This window comes from Lissotriton helveticus, chromosome 12, assembly GCF_964261635.1.
Source record: "Lissotriton helveticus chromosome 12, aLisHel1.1, whole genome shotgun sequence".
Lineage (NCBI taxonomy): Eukaryota > Metazoa > Chordata > Amphibia > Caudata > Salamandridae > Lissotriton > Lissotriton helveticus.
Genome location: NC_136073.1, coordinates 561,927,216 through 561,953,997, shown reverse-complemented (window position 1 = coordinate 561,953,997; position 26,782 = coordinate 561,927,216).

Sequence of the window (26,782 nt, the reverse complement as noted above, 5' to 3'; positions counted from 1 at the left end):
CATTTGCCGGCATATGATGTTGTTTGGAAGTACATGGGTTGTTCCTGGGAAAGACTGTCACAGACTTTGGGTGTAGAAATCCTGTACTAAGGCAGCTTGCTCAGTGATAAGATGGAAGTTATGAGGAATCCATTGGACTTGAAGTTTGTCATGCGGTGGTCCTAATGCAATATGTGTGCCATCAAAATGTTATTGTGGAGTAAAATCATGCTAGTCTCCCTTCACATTGTCAAAATCCTCATTGTGTGTAAAGTGTGTAAAGTGTATGTAGCTGTTGCTCTGTCTCCTCATTGTAGGGAAAAGTGCTTGTGACGCACCACTGACATTTGATTGTGATATTCCACAAGATGCGGCAACAATGGATTGGAATGATCCTTCCATGTGTCTGTCTATTGGTGTTATTGATGTGAGATTCCTTTTGTGAATTAGGTGATATAGCTCTAGCTGATGACATTGACCATTTTGCCTATTCAGTAGGATGTTGTCCGATGTATCCCCTCCTTCCATGTTGTTAAGGTCTGCAGCTTAAAGGTGATCATTGGAACAGGATATTTGACTCATGTGATTTGCTATGTTTCTGACATAATGCCTGCTTATTTAAACCTGCTTGCCTACTTAACTCAATACAGGTGCGGACGCGCAACAGAGAGTGGCAAGGTCTGCTGACGCCGCTCTACCTATGCTCCTTCATAGTAGGACATGTCTGCTAGGTTTTTTATTTATTTAAACTCCTACTTTGCTTTAGCGTTTTTAAATACTTATTAAAAAATGTCCTTACTTGTTGTGTTTCGAGGCTCTCTCCTTGCCTCTTGTTCCGGTCCGCCACGGCTTCAGTGCCGATTGTGCGGAGGACAGAGGTCCTGATTACATTACTTCTGCCAGATTACTTCCGGGCAGGCAGCATTCTATTTATTTATTTATTTATTTTCACCCAGCTTGCGTACTTAAATCAATGCAGGTGTAGACACCCAGCAGGCAGGCCGCTGACGTGCCAAAGGCACACCGAACCTAAGCCTGTCTGGCCTGTCCGCATCCGGCCGGGGCCAGGGGCCAGAGACCCTGGTCTTACCCAACCTGCCCCTAAAGTCTATGCTTCATTGGCCCTCCACAATTTAAGGCCAACTCTCAAAGCCTTTTGTCAAACTTTCACATCGGAGGCAAATCAATTCCTCTGCACATGCTATCAGTTCAAATGGACGGCCTATCCTCGTTCTAAAGTGGTGCCAGTCTCCCCTGATCAGGAGGCAGGATCTCAGCCCAGTGCTAAGGACCTGGCTGCTCAAAACTCTCAGGTACTTCAATTTAAACTGTTGCTCCCTCCCAAAAAATCAGAATCATTTATTTAATTTTCTTTCTGATATGGACCCTGATATAGTCTTTTTAACTGAAACGTGGCTCCATCTTGGCTCCTCACCTGATATTGTTTCTGCTCTCCCTGCTAATTTCCCTCTCATGGGTATACATAGACCACACAGAACAGGCAGAGGCATTGCCATTATTTTTAAAAAGGATTATAAATGCAATACCAAAGAACTACAAATCCCTAATTGTGAGGCTCTACAATTTTCCCTTCTTGTCCTGCCTAAATTGACTCTTTCATGGGCCCTTATTTACCATCCCCCAGGGCCTCCTAGCAATTGGTGCACACCTTTACCAGACTATCTGGCGCCACATATTTTACAGGCAGCACATTTTACTTTGCTTAGAGACATCGATTTGCATCTTGAGGATTACATAAAATAAGATTTCTTTAACCCTCATAGATGATTTGGGATCACTTAATCTTTCTCTTCTGAACTCTGCCGCCATCCACACTGCGGGCCATCTCTTGGACCCCATCTTCTCTAACCTCTACTCCCTCTCTGTCAACACCCCGTTCGAACTGTGTTGGACTCATCACTATGCAGTACCTTTTATTATCTCGCTTCCTTTCCTTGGTCTGCACGTCAATCTACTAGCAGGCATTGGGCTAAATTAGACATGATAGAACTAAACAAAGTACTTTTACATAACATCCCCACCCTTGTTTCCACTCCAGATACTAATCAAATCGATGTACATTTTTGGCTTGAAATGGCTATGAATTCAACCTTGCCTCGATCATCTAAAAACACAAGGTAGAATGCTTCCTCCAGCACCCTGGTTTAATGAATCCCTTTGCTTGGAATAAAGGGCTGTAAATCCCTCCAAAGGAGTCAGAGAAAGCACTATGCACCCGAGGTCAAGGTAGAACATGTAGCTGGATTGAAAAAATATCATGCCTCGTGCAAATCTGCACGAACAGGTTACGATACAGAATTGATTACCAATGCCCAACACTGTCAAACAGTAGTAAATGATTTGTCTGCAGGTAGCACATTCACACCGCCCCCCTCTCTCTCTCTCAACAACAGTGCGACAAGCTTGCCTCCTTTGTTCTTAGCAAAGTAGAGCTAATTCACCAGCAATTAGAAGAAGATGCTCCCATGTTAGTGACACCGTCAATCACTGACACCCAATAGCTTGTGCCACTGAAGCCACATCCCTTTAACTGTCAGCCCACAGTTAAGTCAGACAAACCCATGGAAATCGGGGCCTGGCCCCTTTTGGACTTAGCACTACTGCAGACTCTACCGGCTACCATCAAGTCTGGCTCTCCCCTTGATCCCCTCCCACCATCAAAACTTAGATTGTTGGATGAGACTGCCCTCACAGTGGTTCAGGATCTTCTTAATTCCTCCTTGACCATGCTTTAGGTACCTCAGAATTGGAAGCATGCCTTGGTACTCCCTCTGCTCAATAAAAAGGACCTTGGCCCTTATTGTTGGTCAAATTTGGGCCAATTTCTCTCCTTTCTGTTTTTTACAAAATTCTGGAAAAACACATTAACACTCACCTCTCCTCCTTCATCACTGCTCATAATCTGCTGCATCCGGCCCATTCTGGGTTTAGGGCAGGCCACAGCACCGAATCTGCCCTACTAGGAGTCACAGAACTCCTTAGGCAAAACCTCAATTCTGGTGGGAGCCGCAACCCTCATCCTGCTGGATCTAAGTGTGGCTTTCGATATGGTCTCACACTCCCTTCTTCTGGACACTTTGGAGGCATCAGGCATTGTTGGCATGGGGAGGCCCTGACGGGCTGGTGGGTCGATGGATACCACGGCATATGTTGTCTTTTATTATACTTCAGCAGCGATTACACCTTGGGTCGCTAACACAAGAAGAACGTAGGCTGCGGTTATGCTGGAACTGGAGCCGCACCAGAGATGGGATAGCCCGACCATACGCCCCGGAGATTCCTCTTGGTATGTGTACTGCTCTCCCACATGGGGGGGATTGGACTGCTCTGGCTACGTGGGAGGACCTAGGAATACAAGTACTGGGAGATCTTTATGAAGATGGTACTTTTCTATCATACCAGGCTTTGCAGGATATATATGACCTCCCCAGGGGTGATTTCTTATTGCATTCAGCCCTAGTGTCAGCAATTCACCATCATTGGGTAGGGGGGTTGTTGGAACCACAGACATCGCAGGTGTGCCAGTATGTGGCGATGGCAGCGGGAACCTTTAAAGCTATAACATGTCTTTATAGACAAATGGTGCTCAAAGAGGCGAAACCCCTAACCCAATTGCAACGGAAGTAGGAGGCAGATCTTTGCAAGGAGATTCCAGAGACAACGTGGGCCCGACTAGTTGACAAAGTGTGGAAGGGCACGCTGTCACGGTTAGCAGCTGAGAGGAAACCCAAGAAGAGAACACACAAACCACTAACCTGAGGTATCTAGCCAGCGGGGACCACAGCGTGACGAAAGTCTTCCCAGTTTCCAATAGCACAGACCCTTCCTGTGCGAGCATACACACCAGGGACAGGTAGTACTCCGGTAAAAGGGAAGGGAATAGCAAAACAGGGAGGTTGTTGAGAAGACACCCCTCTAAGTCTGGTCAAAGGTCTCGGAGGTCTTCTGAGGCACAACAGTTCTAGAAAATACAAGAATAACTGATTAGAATGTTTTTGCTAATACACCCCATCTGTCTGGTATGTGGTGGTAAGGGGAACACTTACAGAATGCCCACGCTATGACAGCCTGATTTTCGTTAATGTTTCTTTCGTGGGTCTCAGTGGTTCTGTAGCTGTTCCACCACAACCCAAACCAATAGGAATACAGGATATCGTTCCACACACCCAGGTAGTTAATGTCACTACTGGCGAGCAAGGCACGAAGTGTTCCAAAGTCAAAGGAAAAGTGTAATTGTTACAACAGGGTCAAAGAAAAAAGAGTCACGAAGTTCCGAACGACAAAACAAGCACGGCCGTGCTAAAGTACGAGGTCCTACCTCTTTACCACAGGAATAGGGCGTCCGTGGCAATCAGTCTTCGGATTCCAAGGCGTCCTCCAGCGGGAAGGAAAGCGTCCGCCCACACCAGCACTCTGCGTCCTCCTAGCGGGAAGGAAAGCGTCCGCCCACACCTGCACTCGGCGTCCTCCAGCGGGAAGGAAAGCGTCCGCCCACACCTGCACTCGGCGTCCTCCAGCGGGAAGGAAAGCGTCCACCCACACCAGCACTCGGCGTCCTCCAGCGGGAAGGAAAGCGTCCGCCCACACCAGCACTCAAGGAGATGTACAACACAAGCTCTGTCACAAGTACCGGAAGGATTGACAAGCACCCGGCAACATCAGGGAAGTGCTTTTATTGCTGCACGGGAGGTGAGTTCCGGTTTGCCAGGACCCAGGGCATTCTGAGAGTTGTAGTGCCGCAGCGGTTTCGACCTTTTCGCGCCCTGTATTTGCTTTTGCTGGTAATCGCTACACACGCGCACTGCCAGGTTCCAACTGATTCATTTTATGTCCTACATAAGGCCTATTTAACCCCAGATAAGATCAACAGATACTTTTCAGAGGATACAGCCCAATGCCCAGGTTGTAGTTTGATGGGGGCAGAGTTTCACCACATGATGTGGAGTTGCCCACAGTTGGGAACATATTGGGAGGAGGTGGTTAACATGCTCTGTGAGATTACGGACCAACAGATAGAGCCGGACATGGGTACGTGCTTATTACACTGGTTTCCGCATACATCTAGGACAAAAGTCACAAGTACATTTTTTGACTTGGGGTTGCTGTTGGCCAAGAGGGAGCTTACGACGCACTGGAAATCTAGGCGAGGATCCAGCATTATTGGATGGAAGACAGAATTAGTTAAGTGGGCAGCCAGCGAGAGCACAGTTAGGTTCCGGCAAGCTAAGAGGTCTAATAATGATAAAGCGCTGGAGACTGTGAGGGCATGGGAGGCCCTGGTGGTGACATTACAGACTCTGGAGGCGGAGTCAGACAGTGACTCGACACTGAGCAAACTACTGAGGGCATCCCAAACCGACGGAGAATAAGTGGAGCTCCTAGCATTCTTGGGGGACATTGCTATAAAATTGGGTAATGTCAGATTGGAGTGAGCAGTCTGGAGGTAGAAGTACTACACTGAGCTAGAATGGAAAAACATATTGTAATTTCCTCTGTGCTTACACTGAACACACCGGTGGCAAAAGGGGGGTGTGATTATGGGAATGGGACTGGCTTTTCTGATGAACATAGATCCAAAGTTCTGTACAATCATAGATGCCTGTTTAGAAAAACGTGCGGTGAATACACATAAAAATGATTGCAGGATATTCCTAGGTTGATGGGGCATAATAGATGAGTATGTAACGGCGGAACGTGTGATGCTAACGACTATAGCGAAATCTGTCCAATATAACGAAATAGAACTTATATTGAGGTGTATACTGAACAATATTATTGTACAACAAATGTCAGATGTTTGATGTTGTGGAAAATCAATAAAAATATATAAAAATTAAAAAACAGGCATTGTTGGCATTGCCCTTGAGGTGGCTATCGTCCTTTCTGAAAGATCGAACATTTCAGGTCTCATCAGCTAACAATACATCTACGACCTTGACCTTAACACTGACCTCATGGGTTCCACAGGGATCTATATTGAGTGCCCTGCTTTTTAATATTTACCTACGCCCCTTGATGGAAGTGATGGAAGAGTCTGGCTCACCGTATTTTTGAACGGGGGTGACTCCCAGATTAATTTTTCACTATCTGAGGCTCATAATCAAGATCGCTCCCCACTCAGGCAAGGCCTGTCCAACTTTGCCCTTTGGACAAACAGAAACACCCTAAAACGTAATGGCAATAAAACTGAAGTCCTGATTCTGGGAAATATTTCAGAACTTTGGGGAGTTAACCACTGGTCCGTCATTCTGGGGCCTTTACTCGTTCCAGTTAAAGAGGTTAAGAATCTCAGATTTATCATCGATAAGAATCTTTCCCTCAAGCTGCAGGTCTCCAAGCTCACAGCCTCTTGCATCTCCATTCTCAAATGGCTCAAGAAAATCCTCTGGCTGATTCCTCTAAGTGCCTAGAGAACAGTGCTACAGGCACTGCTAATGTCCAGATGGGACTATGGGAATGTACTGTGTCTCGGCGCTGACAAATCCTTGGTTCATCGCTTGCAGATCATCCAAAATTCTGCCGCCCGCCTTCTTTTCCTGCTTCCTAGATGTGCTTACATCTCTCACTTACTCCACAAATTACATTGGCTCAAGGTTAACAAACGTATTAAACTCAAGGCCTTATGTTAGATAGACACAGAATCGCCCCTTCTTACATCTGAGATCTGGTGTCTCCTTATATCCCCACCCGATCGCTGAGATCAACCAACCTCGTACTGTTTACCACGCCTAGGTTTCGTTAGGCTCGTATTAAGGGGAGCTTCTTCTCCTTTTTAGGACCAAAACTCTGGAACTCTCTTCTGTTAGCTATCAGGAACTGTAACTCATTACTTACTCTCCGTAAGAACCTAAAAACCATGCTTTTCAATTGCCCTGACTGAGTTTGTGTCACCTGGTATGTTGCTGTGTCTCTTGTTTGCCTTTGCATCTCTGCTTACTGTGTGCCTGTAGTGCCAGAAGACCCCTTTGGGTAGCTGCATGCTCTATAAGCTTCTTGAATAAATAAAAATGGGGAAAATCCTTTACAACGCAACTTTTACCACGCAGTGCCTTTACGACGCAACTATTACAACGCATGTCATTACAACGCATTGCGCTGGGGGGTGCTCTAGGATAGGGAATAGATTTAATTTACTATCCAACACCTTCCCTACTATCCACGGGGACTGGAGTTGGAACAGTAAATTAAACTATTCACTATCCAGCACCCCTTAGCGCTATGCGTTGTAACAGCATGCGTTGTAAAAACTGCGATGTAAAGGCATGCGTGGTAAAAGCATGCGTTGTAATGTCATACATCCAATAAAAAAATATTGTTGAAACAATGGAATAAAGATGGTTTGTGAGAATACACTTATGTATGTGTTGGTGGGACACATTTATGATCCTGAACTAAACATTGTGTACAGTAGCAGCTCCTGGAAGAAGTGCTACCGGGTAGTGATGCAGGGCAGGGAGGGGCAGGGTGGGGGGTAGTAAACTCCGGATTATGGCTGAACTGAAGTAAGTATACAAATAAATAAATAAAACAAATTTTGTTGCCACGCTGCATCGCCAAATGCGATGCAGCGCGCACTATGAAATTCGTTTTATTTATTTATTTGTATACTTACCTCCGTTCGGCCATAATCCAGAGTTTACTACCCCCACCCTGCCCGTCCCCGCCCTGTGTCACCGCCAGGCAGCACTCCCTCCAGGAGCCGCTACTGATTGTGTGCATGCAACATATCCATGTTTTCACAGTTTGATATTTTTGGCATTGTAATGTTAAGATGGGAGTACATGTATACATTGTCAGATGTGAGATGTACTACACCAGGCAATGCGTTTCTGACTAGTGTATTTATTGCAATGAACAAGGATGAAATAAACATTATGCAAAACCAAACAGGGAAAACCAAAAGCGAAGAAGTCATTCATGGTGAATGAAACCATAGTTGTAGATGCTAAATTGTTAAAAGTCCAAATTATTACTCCCATCAGACAGGTAAATGTGCCCTGAAATAGTCCATAGAGTGAATGTGCTAAATACACTGGAGACAATTAGGTGTAACGTTTTTTGCTGGCGGTGATGGAGGTCTTGCCATTTGACCTTCTGGAAATTTGCTTTGATGTACCCTCTTGACAGAGCGAGGGAGATCCACTGCTGAGGGGACAAGGGTGTCTGCAGGTGTGTCTTCCTCTGGCAGGGCCTCTCTTCCTGTGGCTGCCGCTGATGCTGATGGGCCCGATGTTGCTAGACCACAGGAAGAGGTAGATGGTGCAGTAAAAGCCCTGCACAGGTATGTGTGACTGCCCTGCAGCACCTCTATTAGGTAGCCCACATTTGTGTTATGGGCCTGAATTTCATGGTGTATGTCCCCCCGCCCCACTTTATCTCACGGATTTCTGTTAGTACGTGGCCCATCATGCCTAGGGAGTCCTGATAGGCTCCCAAGACTAGGTCGATGGTGGCCTTGCTATGAGTAGTCCCAGTGTCAGAAGACATTTGGAGTGATTAAATACATGTACTTGAATTAAGACACTTGTTAGATGTTCTGAGATGTTGCATTTTGGATTAAAAAATAAACATGACATCCCAAACATTGAAGGCAAGACAGTGGAGAGGTAACATGTGTATTTGACCATTCCAAGGCCTAGGTGTACAGAACAGGTGATCACACAACTTGGTTGTATATTTAGCATTAGTCATCATGTGGGGAGTGAGGAGTCAATGGGTCACCTGCCACTTCTAATCAATTGAGTTATGCCTTAATATGGTGTAACACATGACATCAAATTATAGCATTGTATGTAGATTGCTCAATCCATGAGAATTTGGTATCAGTTGTAATATGTCAGACAAGTGAGATCGAGAAAAATCTTAATTTCGTCTTGTTTTGAGTCATAAAAACAGGCTCTCATAGTAGTTGTAGTCATTTCAATCTCTACTTGTCAACACTTGCAAAATGGTTAACTCAATGAGAAATTAAAATCAGTTGTAATCTGTCAGACAAGTGAGTATGGGCAAAATTACAATTTCATCTTGTTTTGAATTACAGAAACAGGGCCTCATGGTAGTTGTAGTCATTTCAATCTTTACTTGCCAACACATGCAACATGGTTAGTGTTACAATGCAGTTGAGATGGACAAAACATTTATATATTCACACATATCATGGATTCTGGAATTATATTTTTTATAGTAATACACTTCAGACACCATTCTAATATGTGGCATGCAACGGAGATTGATACATGTGATCTTATATGCTAAAATACAAATGAACACAGACAAACCTACATGTCTGATACTTTGAGGATTGCACGTTAGAAAACTAGGTACACAACACCATGGCAAAAGCTGAGTTGAGAGCAAATATTAAATTGAGGTTTTGTGACAGTTAGTGAGGTGTAACTTAACAGACTCCACTCCCCCAGGTATTCCCGTCAATCCATCTGAATATTGAATGGCCAAGGCCTTCTCCTCCCAGGGAAACAGTATAATTGGAGTGCTGGGAGGACCACCACCAGTTTGTTGCTTGGAGGCCAGGGAATGTACATTCCCCCTCAGGTCATTCCACCTCTTCCTAATTTCCTCCTGTGTGCAAAGGTGGTACCTGTAGCATTCACTTTGTTGACTATTCTGAACCACATTTCTTTATTCTTACTGACAGCAGTATTTTGGACTTTGGCTCCAAACTATTGTGGCTCTACTTTTATGATTTCATCCACCATGACTGACAACTCAGCCTCTGAAAACGTGGATTGTTTTTGCATAACATAATTCCAAAATAAAGTAAGTGACAGTGGAAAAAAACACCAGCAGATGTGTGTGGAGAGTGGTGAAAGGGATGGTGGAAAAAACAGCTGCCTTCTCTCACCAGAAATTAGGGTCTGACTTGATATACTGCAGTGGAGTGGCAATGGATCATAGTCTGAAATGAGGTGTGTTTTATAGTGTGATTTGCAGGTGTATCCACTAATGGACATCAGGTGTGGTTTTATTTTTGGGGATTTTTTTTCTTTCCTTTTTTTTGTCCGTATTCCCCTCTCATCACCCCTCTAAGATATTTTTGTGCTTGCACACATATCTTAGAGATGTAGGGGGCAGAAGAGAAAATCCTCACCATGCCCAATAGGTGGTTTACTAGTTGTTCATTGTACCATGGCTTGTACCCAGTATCGAAGCACAGATAAAAGCAGTTAGGTGTAATCATTGGACCAGCTTAAGTTCCTTATTCACCCCCCAAAAAAATGTGAATTTCTTGGCTTTTTGTTTTTAACCAATTGGTGAAGTCCTTGATTTTTCCATCCACACCCTTCCAAATCATCAGAACGTCGCCAATGTATCTCTTCCCTACATTGATGTGCTCTCTGAAGGGATTGTAATAAATCCATTTGTCCTCGTAAAAGGCCATAAACACTACGGCCATTTCCAGTGCAAAGGGGCATCCCATCTCCATACCCTTTGTCTGTAAATAAAACTGTTTGTTGAACTGGGAAAAGTTAAATATGAGAAACATTTTGCCAATTAAAGGATGTATTCTGTTGGGACCTCAAATGGTGGCTGTCTTTTGTTGAGGAAGTACTCCATTTCTTCAAAGGCACATTCTCTAGGGATATGCGTGTAGAGACTCATGATGTCTAAGGTTACTAAGGTGTCAGTTGTTTCATTGAATTCCATGCCTTCCTGGCTATGGATGGCATCAGTGGTATCCCTTAAGTAGCTGGATATGTCTGCTATCCAGGGTTTAAGCAATACATCAATGTACTTTGCAGGAAGGTCTAAAATCAAATTCACCATGGAGGTGATAAGCCTCTCTGGTGAATTCAGTGGGGCCTTGTGAATTTTTTGGAGGATGTTAATTAGCGCTGTTCAAGCATTTTTGTTGCATAGATATGTTTCTTTTTTTAAGAGACCCGTCCTTCATGTTTTCCTTCCACAATGTGCTCAGTGATCTTTCTTGTGATATTAGGCTGGGGTACTTCTGGATCTTTTTGTAATGTTCTTCAATCTGCAGTTGCCTCGTTATTTCTTGTTCATAACTCAGCCCTCAGCTTACAAGTCCAAGTACGTTCCTGTCATTTTCGCTGAAGACCCGAAATATAGCTACTTTAATACCAACGCTGTATGAGATCGGTCTTTATGAAGGAGGACACAAGCCCATTTCACATAAGTAAGACCAATTAAAACCATTTTCCCCACACAATGTTTTCCAAGTATAATATGTGCTTCAGAAACCTGACATGTTCTATCTCCTTCCCTTCGCTCCCCGACTCAGAGGTTGAGCTAGCTCCAGGCGGAGTCCTCGCGAATTTATGCAGAACCTTCTGTACTAGGATCACCCACAGGAAATACTGGTTGAATCCTAAGGAACAAAGATGCAGTATGTGTTAGGTTTAGGGCCCCAATGGCAATCCACATGATGTTATGACGCCCTTTTTTAAAACATGGCAATATTCCCCTTGCCCTTTTATGTTTCACATACAGTGTTCATAACAACAATAAGCACAGAGCCCTGAGGAAGACTGTAACTAAACCAATAGGCCCACCAAGATGGTTGAAATGTGTCGGCGTATATAAGTGTGGCCTGAGAGCATGGATACCTGCATAAGGCACAAAAAACACAGGACACAAACTGATATGATTCATGCCTCCCAGACTCCTGAATATTTGAAGAATAACGTGCCCGGACCACCACGGATCCTACAATATCTGAAGGACCACACACTTGGAGGAAAATAACACACCCCAGTGATAGAAAATCCTTGTATTATTGGGCACTCTTCTTAATCTATACTAATATAATAAAGAGATAGCCCAAACCTTTGAGGCGGGCAATCTCAGGAACCACAGCACCAGTCACAACACCCAATACAGCGTTGGAAAGGGCAGTTGCAGCAGAAGGACATAGGCTATGCAGACGCCCACCATATACATTTAAAAGGTAAAAGAACCGTGCCAGCAAAGTAGTCCCTTGTGGGCGTGTCTGCGTTGTGCTGTGGGCATGTGCTGGGGGCGTGACAAACACTGGGGGCGTGTGGTAAGTTCTGCCCATCATGCCATGTCTCATATTGTGTACTAATCCCACCCTGCTCCCTTTAAATACCCCTGCACCCCATAATCATAACCCACCCTTACTCCTTAAAATACCCCAACACCCTTAAACACTAACCCATCTTAACCCTATAAATATACCCTGTACCCCAAAATCCAAACCTATCCCTAAACCCTAAAAATACCCCTGTACCCCAAAACCCAAACCTAGCCCTGAACCCTATAAATACCCCTGTACCTCAAAACCCAAACCTACCCCTGAAATGGGAGTAAGTAGGAACAACGCAATTTCACAAATTGCAATAGTAAGAACGTGGTGTACTTAATCACTTGTCCCTGTGGCCTAGAGTATGTGGGCATGACAACCAGAGCCGTGAAAGTGAGTTTAAATGAACATAAGAGTAATGTGAGATGTAAAAAATCAACTACAAAGATGGCAGCACATTATCTGGAGAGACAACACTGCGTTAATGAGCTATTTTAGACTGTATCGAACAGCTACCCTCTGAAACAGGCCTCTTTGAAAAGGAACAAAGATGGGTTTTTCGCCTGGGCACTAACACAAATGGCCTTAACAATGCCATACCCTGGGGGCAACTACGATGAAATTTCAACATCCACGAGGCACACACCCCTCGTAAATCCCACTCTACCCCCACTCCGAATTACCGGACCAAATCTGGTTTCTCAACTTTTAATACTGATATTAGGTCCTTAACTGTGTTCTAATAAGTGTTTAAATAACTACTAAGCGCTTAGTTCTGCAAAAATATGGGCATTCTTTTTTTCACTCCCAGCCTATTTAACACCTTTGATACTGACATTAGGTCCTTTACTGTGTTCTAATAAGTGTTTAAATAACTACTAAGGCTTAGTTCTGCAAAAATATGGGCACTTTTCACTCCCTGCCTATTTAACACAGGCTGATTCCAAACATTGAGCCTATCAGTAAAATTATATCCTTTACCCCCCAAAACCTAAATGCGCTATCCATCGGTAACAATACAACTAAAGAACCGGCCCGATACCGATCAGCGCATGCGCGTGATCACAGTCTTCGACCACGGCGCATGCGCATTGATACCCACACGATCTGAGCATGTGCGGAGCAGAAGACAGCACTCCTTAGCGCGGAACTGGGAACCATGGTACACATCAAAAAACAGCCCATGTTTGGGCGTACATCCGCTGGTATTTAGCCCGCTAATTGGCAATTATCACAACTAACCAGGGTATAAATACTACGCGCCCTCCCCTCATCTGCACTATCGTCGGAGCAGCGCTGAGGGGAAGAGGGCAGATCGTCTCCTGTAAAACTGGGAGTTACAACTAGACCACGCTGAAAGCAGGGTTACCAATGGATGTAGGTAGTGGATCCTAAAACAAGGTTTTCTTATGCCCACAGATCGCTCATCCTAGCATGATGGAACCCCCAAAAAAGCGCTAAGAGCTTATGAGGCATTGTAACCCAAAACACTAAGTAAGACAATCTCTGCAGTATTATGTGTTTTTATCCCCTAACATGAAGGAACTTTTTGGAAACAACGACTATCCAAACAAGTGTGTTATGTTTGTGTTAACATGTGTAGACAAAAAATATATTCCCTTGAAGAATGTGCAATAGAACAATTTAAAACTCAAAGCAAATAGCACAATACATTAAATCAACAACAGTTTTGCAAAAAATGTTTTACAATTTATTAAAATTATACAATGTATTAAAATACCAAGTGGACAAAAGCACCACTTTACACAAATAAAACCAGTTAAAAAAGTGAGACAGATAATCAAAATACATGGAGATCAAGATTGACCAGCAAAATTGATACAAATAAAAAGGACAGACAACAGTGAGACATCCAATTGTGCAATACTGGGTGTATATTCAAGCTCTATCTAACCCCCATATGTTATGCACAGTCTGTTAATGTGTCAACACAGGTGTCCGAGTTGAAGAATTATACTTTGAAATGCGTCGACGCGTTTCGGTGGTACATATGATTTTGGGCCACCTTTGTCAAGACACTACGTTCTGTCTGTCGAGTTTCTGGGGTCAGTGAGATCACCCTAGGGGATGAATGTACAAGTAATTAAAATATATACAAGTATGGCGTTCAAGTAAATTCAATTATTCACGGTTCCAATGCAATAACATTTGCGTTTGATCATTTATATAATTCATGACCCTTCTCTTACTTAGTCCACAAAACTTATGAAATCAAATGTGGTGGAAAGCAGTTATATTATTGGGAAGCATATAAACATTTTTTCTTCTCTATGTTTGATCAGTTAATGCCAGTTAGAGTAACGTTTGCATTTGATTAGAAAGTCCTATATAGTTCTGCTCACTCTCTTAAACATGCAAAGGGGTTGGTACAATTAATAAAACCAAGTACCTAAGCATTGCATATCGAGCAAGATCCATGTTCTATATGAGAACAAATTTTCTAATCTCTTTCGCCATGTCCTGTTCGTTAATTTACAAAAAGCTAGTAATACTCTTGAACAAATGACAATCCCATCTGTTATATTCTACATGTGTCCCTGACTGACTAGTGGGGCTGACAAACATCCTATCTTAGTTATCAGAACTTGGTATAGTTATTTAGAAATTCGAAGTTTGAAACAATCAACATTCCATGCATATCCCTTCTTGAAACATTCTCTATAATTGCCGGATGCAAGTACCTATCATATTTCCCAAGGGCTTACTAAAATATAAGGTAATGGAGCCATAATGTTCTAATTCGAGTTGCATGTTAATTTGCTCAATGGATCTAAATGTTTAGATTTAGCAGGTTAAAAGGAGAACAGAGTGAATTTTCTTTCTCAAATAGAGCTCGTTTTTTAATCTATTTACCTTAAAACTATCCGTTGAGTACGATCAAATGAGGGTCTATTCTGACGTTGTATTTTTCTCAAATATATGAGATTGGCTTCGTTTTTCTCTCCTAATTATAAGCAGTCCGTTTCATTAGTTTGTTGGGTGTCTTGGCAAATACAATTGTCAAAGATGATTAGAAGTAGGGCTTGACCTGTAATTGTTTTTTGCTCAATTATAAATCATTATTTCATACCTGTAGGATACGCGTGCTGTGTCTCAAACATCATTCCTTGTCTAATGACGTCTTTTATCTTTAAGAACTTTTTAAGGAACCAGGGGCGCTTTCGTCATGTCCTCCCGGTGGAAACAGTCGTTTCACTAGGGGCCAGAGTAAAGTAAACAGTGGTTTTTAGTGATAAAAGTAATTTAGAAAAGCGGGTTTCTTTAGGATACCTATCGTGAGAAGGACGCTTACCTATTTTGCCGTGGAGAACTGCCTGCTTCTCTGGTTCTGTTCTATCTACTAGTGGTTGTTCAGGGGTCAGTTTAAATATTGTTACCTATATTTTGATTGGTTCAATTTTGGGCCAATCAGTAGCTCGTTTTTTAGGCCCCGGAATTTGCATATGATGGCTCGAAATGCCCCGATCTCATTGGACATTGTCTAAGACCCGCGATTGGTCTATCCCTTTTTAGACTTTACCGCTGTTTATTGGCTGCTTGTTTAAACCATTTAGAGAAAGGGAAGGGAGGTGTTTTACTCAGACTCTATAATTGGTATATGTTGTGATTGTTGGGCTGATTTACAGAAGAAAAACACTATTATCGTGCATGCCGCTAATTATGTTAAAGAAGAAAAATAATTTTTTTTATGTTTTCGCTTACTTCTGAACCGGGAATTATATCTTTGTATTTTAGACATGGTTTATAAATAAAAATAATTTCTTTGGAAGCTGCAATGAGGAAATCATAAAATAGACTTTCAAAAACAGAAACTATATTTATCTGGAGATAAATATTTTTGTTCTGCTTTATTGTTTAAAATTGGTGCTCACATGCACAAATAAATTATGTTAGTGCTATATGCGTTGGGTCCAGTCTTCTCTGATATTCAGCATTTTTTGTATTTATAGGGGAGGTTGTGTGTGGTATTAACTTGAATCAAAGAATTTTTTGTTAATGCTGTGTGCATTGGGTCCAGTCTTCTCTGGTGTTCAGGCCATTGCGTATAGTGTCTAAGAAACAGATATACCACTGTTCTCTGATTTTCCTAAGTTTGTTGATGTCACCGCCCCGTCTAGTGGTCCTAATCTTTTCAATGATATACCACTGTATATCGTCACAAGTGTGTTTTTTTTCTTTAAAGTGATCAGTCAGCGGTGCATTGATCTTACTTGTCCTGATAGCAGACTTGTGCTCCAATACTCTCAATCTGAGGTCTCTGCTTGTTTCCCCCACATAACCGAGGTTACACGGGCAGACCAACAAGTAAATAATGTTTTGACTTCTACAGTTGTTAAAGGTTTTAGAGTAGAGCGTTTTTCCTTTGTATTCAATGCTTGAGCCTGTAATGCAGTGCGGGCAAATGTGTGTCATTGTCCTTTTTTCGCTACTTTTTCTCCACAGGGTGTAAGATCTTTGGAGGATATCTGCAACCCTTTATATATATAAATATGCACACTCCTTGTCCTCAAGGTCACTGATACCTACATGACAATTATTAATGCATATTGAGAAAGGTATTGATATTGTACTTCTCTCCCTCCAGGTCTTCCAAAACCCCCAATTGGGCACAGAGACTACGTGTTGAACTACATTTTAGGTACATACACACCTATAGTTCGAGTTTTTTTGTATAATACACTTTCATATATACATCCATGTGAGTAAGGTAGGGAATTTTGTGCATTTCCTGTCCTGAAGAAGGAGTTCCGCATTCCGAAACATGTTCATGTCAACGCACTACAGAGGTTAATGTACATAATTTCACATTAATAACCTCACACTGCACCTTTTTTAATAATACCAGCCAGGGGCTTAATTAAAGTCTTTTTCCCCCACGAGCCAGGTATTTTTTAACTATCACCCTCACCACTCCACCACTCACATATAATACCCCACACAAATTCACACATAGTCCACAGTAAGTGCTCCCACGTAGTCGTCGGTTGTAGCACGCCGCATCCCGTAGAGGGGTGCGAAGACCCCAATGATGAAGCATGACACCAAGGGGCCTGTTGGTGTATGAGGGGTATTTAAACAACACGGTGTGCTCCCCACCACTGTAGGGACAACCACCACCTCTTTAGTGGATTCCACTTTGTTTACTTATAACGTTCTGGGAGACTGAATCCACTGTTTCTCTCCCTCCCCCCTTTGTTATATAGATATCTCTCTCTCTCTCCATTTTTCTTTTACATAAATGTTAATGCTTTGTTTTAATTCTTGTGCAAAAACAGCAAGGTGATGGATGGAATACTTGAATTAATCTCAGCCACTGGCAATCGCTTGGGCCCGATCCCAATCCATCATTTTTCCACTGGTTGCTCCCCCGCTATGGCAGAAGAGTATTGTCCCACTGCTTTCAAGCAGTGCGAGAAGAGGGAACATAAAATGATAATAACTTTTATTTATTATCATTTTATGTTTGTTCTGCTTTGCGGGCGTGTGGGCAGGGCTTCTCTTCTCTTGGAGCAGGGGAGGAGTGGTTTGCCCACTCCTAAGTGTGCAATGAATGTTTGGTCGACCCTCTGGGGCCGCCCAAACCAGTCGTGTGCACTTTCCCCGTTCTCAGCTTGCATGGAGAACATGCCCATGCCCCTATTCCCTGGTTGAGCGTCAAACCAGGATGCTCAAAACCAATCACAATGCTGCATTGCAGGATTGTGATTGGCCAGGAGAGCCTGGGTGCCAACCAATCACAATGCTGCCTTGCAGCGTTGTGGTCAGTGGGGCCTGGCTGTGCTTCCGATTCCTCAAGGAGACCAGAAGCAGAGACGCAGGACCCGGTGGGAAGGTACGTTAATTTATTTATTATGTCTCCTTGCGCGCCCCCCTTGCTATCCCCCATGCCCACGCCCGCCTCACCACCCGTGAGCCATGCCAGCCGCCACTGCATTTTTTTGCCCACCATACCACCTCAGTTTGGACCCAGTCATATGCATATCTGTCTTGACCCTGTTCCTCATAAGAACAGTTCAGCCCGAACTGCAAGGCAGATCCTCTCTAAACTGGAACACAAGCAACCCACGACCAGTTTTGCTCTTTTCGTTAAAAGCCACATGAAAGCACAGCTTTCGGAGGACCTCGAGCTGAGCCAGTGCCAGGCATCTGGCTCAAGCACAGGTAGAGCCTTCATTGGCTTTTCCACTACTGATGAGAAGTTTGTGTTTAAGGTGCACTTTGTATTCATCTTCACCCTGTACATATCCACTTTTGTCTTCCAGCAAACATTCAGTTTTACTCTGTAAACTGCTAACCGGTTTCTCAAAAATAATACAAAATCTAACCAGCAGCGGCCCGTGCATGTAAGAGCGGTGTGCGGTGGGTCTGGATGTGGTGGGGTGGTTTGACAGAAATTAATTATTTATTTAATTTTCCCTCCTTGTTGTCTGTCAACTCCCCACCCAACCTGGCCTCACCTCTCTTACCTGCACGGGCCGCTGCTGAATCTACCCCCAAAGATTTACAACTGTTGCAGGGATTCTGCACAAATACAGAACTTTGCGCAGGAATATGGGACTTTGGTGTGTAGGGACTGAGTCTTCCCACCACCTTAGTACCCACAAACCCAGGACTGACTAGCTATAGTGTCTCACTTGCTCTCCTTCTCATCCTTCTCACTCCCAGAGAAGCAAATGATTAGTCACCCCAGAACACAACACTCCCAGATCTCTCAGGAATCGCGGTAACAAGACACACCCTTTCGCCCACTCTCTTGCTGTTGTCCGCGATAAGATCTGACAGAGACACAAAACAGTTTAAAATATTTGTTTTAACTAACGTGCCCTAATATGCAGTATACGTGTCACAACAAGCAGAAAAATGCATAGTATAAATATAGTCAGCATAGCAGCTAGTCCATACATCATGAAGGGAGATGCCATTATGGAAAGACAATGGAGAAAGGACTATAGTGCCTAACCTACATCCCTTTGCTAAGAGGAAGTATTATTATATGATAGAAGATCTCAGGGCTTTGTCAGCAGACCCCATACCTTAGCCTATTGATGGTAGATCTACATCATTGTTGCTGTCTTGCTCTTCTCCCTGGAATGGTCCCTCTCCAAGTGTGTGGCACCTATTTGTGTACCCCACTAAAAACCAAAGTACGTTGTCCAAGCAACAGCTGTAGTGGTATGTTTTGTTTAAGGGTTAAGGTCTGGTCAGTGCAAAAAGAACAGGCCAGGTCCTCTCTGGAATAATAAAAGCATCCTAGGACCGGTTTCGGGCTTTCAGCCCTCATCAGCCAGGATAGCTTGACTCCTCCAGTGGCATGGAGAGCACGGGACCCACATCTGGGAATATCCGTCCCACTCGGGGTGACAAATGCAAATAGAACAATTTATGGACAGAATGCAGAACAATGTCATACATTCACCCCAGTACAGAGATCTTGGCCTAAATCCATTGTTTTTTTGCTCACCATGCCATTCCAGTTTGGACCCAGCCATATGCAAATCAGTCTTGACCCTGCGCCCAATGGGAACAGTTCAGCCCAAACTGGCAGGCCAGGTCTTCCCTAGACTGGAAACAAGCATCCTAGACCGGTTTCGGGCTTTCAGCCCTCATCAGCCAGGATAGCTAGACTCCTGTGGCATGGAGGGCATGGGACCCACGTCTGGGCATACCCGTCCCACTCGGGCTGACAAATGCAAAAAGAACATTTGATGGACAGAATGCAGAATAATGTCATACATTCACCCCAGTACAGAGATCTGGGCCTAAATCCATCATTTTTTTGCTTACCATGCCATTCCAGTTTGGACCCAGCCAGATACAAATCAGTCTTGACCCTGCGCCCAATGGGAATAGTCCAGCCCAAACTGCCAGGCCATGTCAAGACTGATTTGCATATGGCTGGGTCCAAACTGGAGTGGTGTGGTGAGCAAAAGAATGATGGATTAAACCCAGATCCTTGTGACTGGGGGTGAATATCTGCATTGTCCAGCATTCTGTCTATCAATTATTTCTTTTGCAGAAGGGTATGCCCAGACGTGGGTCCTGTGCTCACTACACCACTGGATTCAAGCTAGCCTGGCTGATGAAGGGTGATGCCCTGAAACCGGTCCTAGGATCCTTGTTTTCGGTCCAGGGAGGACCTGGCTTGGCAGTTCGGGCTGAACTGTTCCCACAAGGAACAGGGTCAAGACTGATTTGCATATGGCTGGGTCCAAACTGGGGTGGTGTGGTGAGCAAAAGAATAATGATTTAAACCCAGATCCTTGTGACTGGGGGGTGAATGTCTGCATTTTCCAGCATTCCGTCTATCAATTGTTTCTTTTGCTAAAGTCTGGCCAGAACAAAATAACAATAGGCATTGTTTTTCGACCTTGCACATAATGTTCAGTCAAAATCTCAGGTACATGCAGAGAGCCAACACAACGATGAGTTCTTATGTAAAAGTAGTAATTAAAATTATTGCAGAAAATAAAGACGTGTAGTAACGTGTGTAGAGCAGTAGGCAAGATGAGACATGCTCATGCTAACTTAATGAAAAACGACAATGTCCCTATGGGCCACATCACACAACCTTGCATGGATGTAAGATTAAAAAAAAATTGAATTTACAGACTTTCTATTGCAGGTTAACGTGCGATTTTTTCCAGGGTGGGAAGTGGTTAGAGAAGAGTCTTGGGTTCCAAGACCACCCGCTCCCCGTCCACCCTTCCCTTAAGCTGGGAGAAGATTAAATCAAAATAGAAAACTTTTACTTAGTACAAAATCTAGGGGCATATTATCAGGAAGGGAGTTAAGATTATCGCCACTTGAGCGGCAGGAACCTGCTGCTAAAGCGGCGATAATGGGTTTGATAATATGTCGTAGAGAATTCCAATAGAAGCCCATGTTCACACCAGAAATGGGCTTCGATGGGAATTCACAAGGGGATATTATCAAGCCCATTATCGCTGCTTTAGCTGCAGTTTCCTGCATCTAAAGCGGCGATAATTGTAATGCTGTTTCTTGGTAATATACCCCTAGTTTGTTTTGTGACTTCCAGAAGTTCTGTTGCGCTAGAACTGGAACACCTGCGAGCATTGGTTGTTATCTCGCTACAATCCTAAACTCGCCCTCTGAACTAAGACTTTAAATGCTAATGTCGACAGTAATTTGACATTGCTTAGGAAGTGATAAGTGTGGGATCTAAAAGAAGTTAATAGGGCCAGGCGTTTAGCTTTTTGGTTGCTACGCGGGTTACTTAGAACTAATGGCCTGCTTTTGGCACATTCAGAGCGCTTGGGCAAATGGTACAAATTTCTGAGATTTAAAACATTCTTCTAAAGGAAAAACGATTCTTATTGGGGCAATGAAACGGCACTTGTGGCTTTTCATATCTTTAATCTGAAGACATGGGCCAAACGCAGACGAATGACTGCAGAAAAAAGAAGAATGGCAAGGAAAAAGCGTTGGCAGCATAAAGTGTGTCCATCAGCCCAGACACCAAAGTTCGCTTCTTTTTATACATATATGCACGTGATCAAAGTAAATGCTATTGCTACCGGTGCAAGAGGGCCAATAGATGAAGTGGGCTGCCCCATGCTGTATGCTGTGGTGGATGGAAGTAAAATGTGAATGACTGTTTACAGCCAATTCATTAGAAGGACTGGCCTGCAGTCCCCAGTGAAGGTATATATGTATGTATAATGTTTTAATATTGAAGTTTTTTGATTGCATGAGGCTGACGATGCAGCTGAAGCTATCTGTAGGCCAGACCTAAAATAGGAATAACTTCCCTTATGTAGCCCACCATTACCACAAAAGAGTTGTCAAGTGTATGCCGCTTATTATTTACATTGAAGTGAGTTTTATAGAGGACGGAAAGCACCAGGAATGCAACAAACATTTTTGCTTCCCCAAGGAAAACACCGAAGTCTTCAGTTTTCTCTTTTGACACAGGTAAGCGCTGTTGAACAGGGAATTTCCCCAGTTTACAAACCACCGGGAAATGACCACGAGCATCAAACACTGAGAACACAAAACCCTATTCAAATCACCTTGTTCCCAGAGGGGAAGTGCAGCTCACAGCGGTATTTGTGTCTGGGGGAAGTCCCTGCTGATGGTTGGGTGGATAGAGCATAGAACAGCCCGCTGGTGTCTCCTTACGGGAGGCGGAAGCTCTGTAGTATCTGGTTTCATCATGTAACAGTGAGGTCAGATCTAAAGGTGGGGCACTTGTCAAGGAAGTCACACAGAGGCCCTGCAGGAATGATAGTCTGCAGGGGCGGCCTTAGGCATGTGCAAGCTGTGCACCTGCACAGGCCCACCAAACCCCAGGGGCCACCACGCCAATATATATCCTTAATATAATAATCCTCTGAGGATGGATACATATTTGTGTGGCAGCCTCTGGCAGGGATTTGGCGGCCTCCGGCTCTGTTCCGCTTCCAAACACCCTGACCCCCTCTTTACTGGCCTCCGCGCTCCGCCCCGCGCGGACCCCCTCTTCCGGGGCCCCCTACCTACGCTCCCTGCCCAGGGCCGCCATGAGCCTAGAGCACCCCTGAGTGGTGCCACACTACACCTCTCCACAGCCACTTCCCATTATGGCACAGTCTTGTAGTCCACCTCTATAATTTGGATGTGGTGCATCCATCCAATGATCCCTCATTGTCCCACATGCAGCATGAGTGTCTGTCAGGGTTATGAGCAGGGATGAAGCAGCACCTCACTGCTGTGCTTTATTTGCTCCATCCTACCACGTCTTTGCATAAGTGTACCTTCTCTCTCTGAACCTCAGCCGTTTCCATCTTGTTTCCCATGCATCTCTCCACTGTGGTTCCAGAACCTTGTTATCAGAGTATTGCATGACATAAATATTGTGTCTTTCCTTTCATCTAGAAAATCTCTCCCCACTGGAGTTAATAATTGAAAATCTACACCCAGTGGGATGGTGTTGTTGTAAATAATATTTAGGAGACAGTATCTTTGTCATATGCTATGTCTGTACATGACACTCTGCCATACACTGACTCTTTATGTACTGTGGGCCAGCAGTGCAGTTCTACATCATCAGTTTCGTAAATCACATTGGCCTTCCTAGTGCCCATGGAGGTGACAAAATGGTGGCAACATGGACTCAAACATGTCTGCAGCTGGTGCTTTTCAGAAGGGAGGTGGGAGGGGACTGGCTGCATGGCCGGATGAGTAGGATGTCCAACAGGAGGTCAATATTGCGAATGGAGGTGATCATGATGATCGGCACAACCATGGCACTGATTTCCAAAAGCAGGCAGAGGATGGACAGGGCAAGGTTTCTTTGAATCCTATGTAGTGAGATTTAACTAGAAGGAGGCCGTTCTAGGAGCTGCATAGAGGGCAGGGCACGGACGAGGACACAGAGAGAGAGTTCACACAGGCCAACCAGAAGCAGAGATTTGGAGGGCCAGGCATAGGTTGATCCTGGTGTTGCGGATAGACCATGCTGTGGGCACCATGACATTGTGACAAGGTCTTCTATATGATCTGCATGAGTCGCCAGGGAATCAGACTCAAGAGTAGATGTGTTGGATGAACCTCAGTGCACAACGGACCAGGAAATCAACAGGATGTACAAAGCAGTGAAGGACAAGGAGCAGAAGATGGAGATCCTGCCGTAATGTTGGAAGTGCAAAATGAATGTCTTGTAGCATTGCAGGACGTGCAAAATGCTGTGTGTCGGCTGCTTGTTAGGTCAAGGTGACGGGGCTCAGAGGCATTTAAGGTGTACGGTCAGCAGTGGGGCAGCGGACTCATTCCCTGAAGAGTAACAGTGAGAAACTAGCAGTGGCCACTCTTTTTTGGGTCTCTTCTCTCCCACTCGGTGAGCACCACACATGCACCATCTGAACACCTTCTGCAGACCATATATACAGGGGCAAGCGCCTCTTCGTATCCCCTTGACAAGCTTCTCTGTATGTTTCTGGTGGTCAGCCTATCCATGAATCTAACATAACTTCTTTTCCTGCCTTCCATCCATCCTGTCCACTGCAATCACTATGAGTGGGTCTCGTACGCTTGCTGTAGAGCCTCAGATGAGATGCATATGTGGTCATCAATCTACTAGCATTCCTGGGAGTGCCGAGTGTTCTCAGCACTCCTCTGACACTTCTTAGGACCCCCCACAGTCATTGTCTAATCATATGTCAGAAAATCATCTCCCCGAGCTAGTGCTGCCCATCTGTGTTTGGTAAAGATGCCAACAGGGGGCCTAGCTTCGGGGGGTGGTTGGGGTATTAAACCCACCTAATAAATGTGTTCTGTAGTAAATAGTTGGGTACAAGTGCTTTAATTCGGGTGAGGTGTTTGTCGGATTTCACTTGGAACTTTTTGCATACACATGCAGATAAAAACACACACGCTCTCGACTGTTTTAAAGGTCTTAAAAATGGTTATTTTACAAAATATTGAGTTTTAAGTACCTTTTACAATCCGCACTCTTCTCCTTTCCTGTGGCTCCTTAAGCCTCCCTTCTGTCCCACTTCTTATATACTGTATTTTAACCCCCCCAGTCTTACTGAACAAGCTACGCCCATGGGTGCCCGGACACTGCTGTTGTGATGGTTTAATGCCAACAACAAGGAACAGTGATTGGGACGCTGGACTTTGCAGAGATCATATTTGGTAGTTTGAAAGTGGTAGGTTTGTAGAGCATGAGAGAGACATCCTGGGCCTGGATATGCCTCGGGGTGATTCGCGCGCTCTACAAATAAAGATTGATTGATTGATTGATTAACGGTTTGGCAGCCACCCTGACTTGGCTCTGCATGGGCCCTGATGCAGACATATGAACATCTGTCAGAGCTCCCCAGTGTCTTGCTCAATGGTGCCTCATATCTGGTCGTCTAAACTGTAGAAGGTTCTCTGTCCTCCATTGGTAAGGTGTCAATGTGAGAACGTTGAGAGTCCACACAGGTATGATTAAAAACAGGTGTATTGTCATACAAGTCTTTTTGCCTAATTCAGGGCCTACTTGGAGGTGCATGCAGACATGTTTATGCAATTACATGTATTGCCATTACAGTCATTGAACTCTGGTGCACAAGTGTAGTTAGTCTATTTCATCAGCTTCTGTGTTTAGGTGTTTCAATGCTGTCAATGGTTTGTGCACACTCCAGTGGGTTTATGTCCAATGGGATTAATGTTGCAGGTGTATCCATAGTGGAGTCTGATGCTGCCTTGCTTATGCGCTCTCTTGTTTTCATTGTGAATTGGAACCTTGTACTGTGTGCGCTTTACTCTGTATAAACAGTTTTCTAAGCTAATAATTCTCTGTCGTTTGTTTCAGTGAGTTGAGTTTACAAACTATTTGGTGGCACCTAAGGAAAGCACCGAATGCAAACAATATATGGGAAATAATACCAAGAGTTAATTGAAGTTAATGAACATGGCGCTACTTTTAACGGACACACAATCAATCAGACATGGGGCAGCACCTGGCTGAAAAAGGCAAACATCATATACACCAAAAATAATCTACCGACCTAACAACATGGTGTTGAAGTTCTCTCATCAAATAGGAGCCATGTCTTTCCCAAGAACTCTATCATGCAGGTCTGGATTCTAGGAAGCTTTGTACTTTGAGGTTGTCTTGCTTAACCAGTGTTTGTCTCCAAATGCACCTTTACCCTCTTTTTACCCTTTTCAGAAATGCTTTTTGTTGCATTGGCTGTTATCAGACACCGACCTTCGACCTATGACCACAGCAAGTGTCTACAACAAGCATCTAATCTCGAGTCTGCTCTTGTGGAAATTTAAAATGTCTAACTAGACTTTAAGCTCGTATTTTTTTTTCTATTTTAGCACTAGGTCTGCTGTTTCAGTCACAAAACCTTGATGGGAATGGATATAGTAGAAAAAAGGTCGACATGTAAAATCCATTGGCTTCTTTGCTGAGACTCTCCCCTAAGTTGCTGCAGACAAACTCAAACCCAATGTGTGACTTTTGAATAATTATTGTAGGTTTATTGACGGACAAGGCTGCCATGGCCTCCAGGGAGACTCTCTGCTTGTTTAAAAGCATCCAGGTGATAAATTCGACAACAACAAAAAATCACTTACACAGGATCAACACAGGATCACCACAGGATCGACAAATAATTTTTTTTATTACAAAATACATTTCTGCTCGGAAGTGTCTAAAATTGCAAAATAAAGGTGGCTAAATCTAAGTAGCCTTATAACTTATAAAGAGAATTCATTTTGTGATCAGGCACAACCTCTGAGTGTAGTTAACGGAAGTCTGCAACACATTTATCGAAAACATAAGGCTGCCTGTTGCACTGATCCCGAGTTCATTCTTGCTAGGTATATCCCCCTTAAAACCAAGGCCAAAATGCGTCAGATGGCTGCTATGTTCACCGTGTGGTTGGCAAATAGCTATTGAGAACCACCAACTACTTCAGCAATGGCGCCAACGTGTTGATGAATAGATGGACTAAAGCGGACGAGGAATGAATTAGGCTTTTGGGTAATGATTAAAAGACACAAGAGCTGCAAGACTGCAAGCAGGGGCGTAACTCCGGGGTTTGGGGAGGTTGATGGGGGGGTTGGGGTGTTACACCCCCCTAAAAATGTATTCTGTTGACAATAGTTGGGTACAAGTGCCTTCAGTTGGGTAATGTGAAGTGTCTGTGGATTTCACCTGGGATTTTTACATGCCCACACTGACAAAAACTTACAAAAACTCTCTCATCTATGTATGAAAGGCCTAAACAAATGTTG